The sequence below is a fragment of the Nicotiana tomentosiformis genome, chromosome 3 (genome assembly GCF_000390325.3).
Source record: "Nicotiana tomentosiformis chromosome 3, ASM39032v3, whole genome shotgun sequence".
NCBI lineage: Eukaryota > Viridiplantae > Streptophyta > Magnoliopsida > Solanales > Solanaceae > Nicotiana > Nicotiana tomentosiformis.
Window position 1 is genome coordinate 26,060,899 of NC_090814.1, and position 3,702 is coordinate 26,064,600.

A 3,702-nucleotide genomic window follows, 5' to 3' on the forward strand; every position below is an offset into this window, starting at 1 on the left:
AATACAGAAAATATTAAATTCCTTAAGCTTATTATAAAACTGTATTTGTAAAATAATTCTGGAGAAGATAAAATAACATATAAACAGAAATATAAAAGAAACAGAATTTAATCCGAGTCCGTTGAATTCACAGTGTTTCCTTAAGGAATTTAATCCCCTCCTAGTACCCAAGGTTGTGGATTATTTCCTCCCAAGATAGAACGAATTACACACTGGTGTAGCGATACTTCAAACTCCAATGTTTCAGTGAACACAAAGATCGGTAGCAAATAACACTTACTGTTGCTTTGTTTGTAGTTAAAACAATGCAGAAGAAAGGAGGAGAAGTCAGAAATTCGTATGGAAAATCTGAGAGAATAAACTGGTATTTATAGCCAATGTTGAGCTCAAACTGAAGAGGTGCAACTCTTCAAAACTTAAGAGGTGCAACTCTTCAAATACGAAGAGGTGCAAACTATTTCTTCAAATCTGAAGAGGTGCAAACTGTTTCTTCAAATCCGAAGAGGTGCAAACTGTTTCGTCCATATTGTAAATATCTTTTACAAAAAGTGAAGGGCATATACTATTCCGTTGGATTTAATATTAATATTTCGTTTACAAAAAAATGGATATTTAATAACATTTCTGTTAATATTTACTATTAACAAATAAATTTGGTCCAAAAAATTAATTAATCAATCGATCATTTGACCAAATCCAAATCCGAAGCCGAAGCCGAGCCGAGCGAGCGAGGCTTGCATTCTTCTTAACTCTTTAAGAGCTAGAAAAAGTACAATTGTATATATACCCATCAAAACCTTTTCCTCTTCCAATATGGGACAATGTTCCTTTGTCAAGGAGGGAAACTCAAATATTTTCAATTTCCCTCCATTTCCCATTCATCCTCTTTTAAGCTACATTTAAGCTTAAAAACCTAACAATTAATCCTTTTCTAATATATCCCTAATTAATTAGGTAATATCTCATTACCCAATAATTAACCAATTACCCATATAATTAAGAATTATCTCAACTTACTTAAAATATTACTTACTTTTAACATACCTTATAAATCATACTATCACTGTCATGTAGTTCCTTGTATGTCACTAGTCCATAAGTACTGGGTATTATAGCTCGGACCGTATTTTATACCCAAATTGCCAAACTTCGACGAAACTCATTTTCTTCGATTCACTTACCCTCTCTCCTTCACGAATTTACTTATCACTTGTTTGAAAATAGTGTAATACTTATAATCTCAAAATAATCTCATTCCCGAGCTTACGTCGATTAACTTGCGATGAAACTTTAACGTACGAAAATGCGGGATGTAACACATCCCTTCACACCCTAAGTATTCACTCCGATTTTCGGGCGGCGATGCATATGCATCCCTTCAGACCGTAAGAGTAATCTCTCCTATATTCAGGCGGGGATGAGTATCCATCCCTTCACATCTTCTTCATGCATGGATCATCTTGTTAAACAAGAACATATCCTTCTCATTTTACCTAAAAAAAAAAAGAAAAAAAGAAAAGAACAAGCAAAGAAAGACAAAAGAAAAGAAAAAGAGGTTAGCTCGACACTGACAATTATCAGATTTATAAAAGAACTAGGTATTAGGCACATGCAGTAATTTGTTTCTTCCGTTCCAAGTAAAGGTCACAAGTTCGACTTCTAGTGGGATTACTAATCCTAAGTGCATGATAGTTCATGGGAAAGTAGGCTCTTGTAAGGCCCGTAAAATTTTGCAAAGGAAAAATAATGTTTCATGATCCTAAGTTGGGTTGAACAATGCACCGAAGAGTAAAGGAAAATTTTCGGCAAAATAAGACGTTTCTGTGGCCCAATATACGGTCGCAAAATCACTCTGCGGATCGCATAATGGCCGCAGAGTGAGATATGAAAGGGGAGGTTTAGAGACCAGGTTTGCGGCGCATTATGCGACCGCAGACCAGGTCAGTCACGCCCAGTTTTTTAGGCCAAATTATGCGGTCCGCATATTGATTATGCGATCGCAGACCTTGTTCCGGAGCTCCATTTTTGATTTTTTAAAACCCGACCCTACTTCGTTAAATACACGTTTTGGGCTATTTTTGAGCCAAAATCTGATAATTTAGAGTGAGAGAGAGTGCCCAAGAGTGAGAAGGTGTTCCTCAATAATTGTTCTTCAATTCTTGCTCAAATTTTGGAAGATTAAGAAGGGAAACTCACTAGGTCTTCATCTTAGAGGTAAGATTCTACACCCTAACCCTCAATTTCGAATTTTGTCTAGAAATGGATAATTAGCAAGATAAATTTTGGGTATGAGAGTTGTTTATTTTACATGCATGTGCTATCAAAGGGTGTAGGAAGACTGTTGAGCTAAAAATGGTAAAGATTGGGTTGTGGGATGATGGAATCCTCCATGAAAAGACCTTGAAACCTTATGCACACTTAGTGTTTGATAAAATACTCGAATGAGCTAGAACCATGATTATCTTCCAAATTTTGGTTCAATTTATTATATTTCTAAAATAGATTGAAGTTGCTAAGAATTCCGGAATATTTTAGAGTTTAAGGAAGCTCAATTGAGGTATGTTGGCTAAACTCTTCTTTAAGAATTGGAATCCCCATTATCCTTGTAAGTTCCAAGATGTTGATGACAAATCGAGTATTCCGATAAGTTTTGTGATAAAGATATATGTTCAATTCATGTTTCAAATACTCTTATCATATTGCATTATAAATTGAGGGTGTGTTCCAAAATATGGGTTGTGTATGCACATGTTATAATTTCAAGTCGTGATTTATGTGGAAGTTATTATGCAAAGTTGTGTAGAGATTGTGATTGTGATACACCTCCACCCGTATATATTGGGGTGAGGCAGCATGATCGCTTTGTGTAGGGATTATGGTATTGTGGGGATTGTACCTCCACCCGCATACATTGGGGGTGAGGCAGTACGACCGCTTTGTGTATAGTTTTGGTATTGTTGTGGCACCACCACCCATATATATATATATTGGGGTGAGGCGGCATAGCCGCTTTGGGTAGGTATTGGTATCGTTGATGCATTTCCACCCGCATACATTGGGGTGAGGCGGCATAACCGCTTTGTGTAGTTTCTTGGTACTGTGGTTATACCTCTACCCGCATACATTGGGGTGAGGCGGCAGGGCCGCTCGAGTAGAGTTGTGGTATTGTGCTTACACCTCCACCCGCATACATTAGGGTGAGGCGGCGGGGCCGCTTTGTGTAAAGATGGTTACAGAGGATCTCATCGTAAATCCTATAAATGTTATTGACAACTCTTAATAAGCTTGCTCTGGTTTAAACGATTATCTATATTATTCTATTGCCGCCCTGATTCATCATATTCATATTGTATTTCCGAATTCTTAAATTGGTGTTTGGTTTTCATACTAGTACTATTCGACGGTACTAACATCCCTTTTGTCGGGGGCGCTGCATATTTAAATGGATGCAGGTGGTTCCACAGTAGGAGATATTGATCAGTGATAGCAGTACACCTTCTTCCGAGCTGACTTGGTGAGCCCCACTTCATCCCGGAGTCATGTATCTTTTGTTCTTTATGTATTATGGTTGAGGTATATCCGGGGCCTTGTTGCCGGCATTATCATAGTACTCTTCTTTATCTATAGAGGCTCCGTAGACATAGTGTGGGTTGTGTATTGGTCCAGGGAAAGACAAAATATGTTATGTTGTGGTTGTATTAC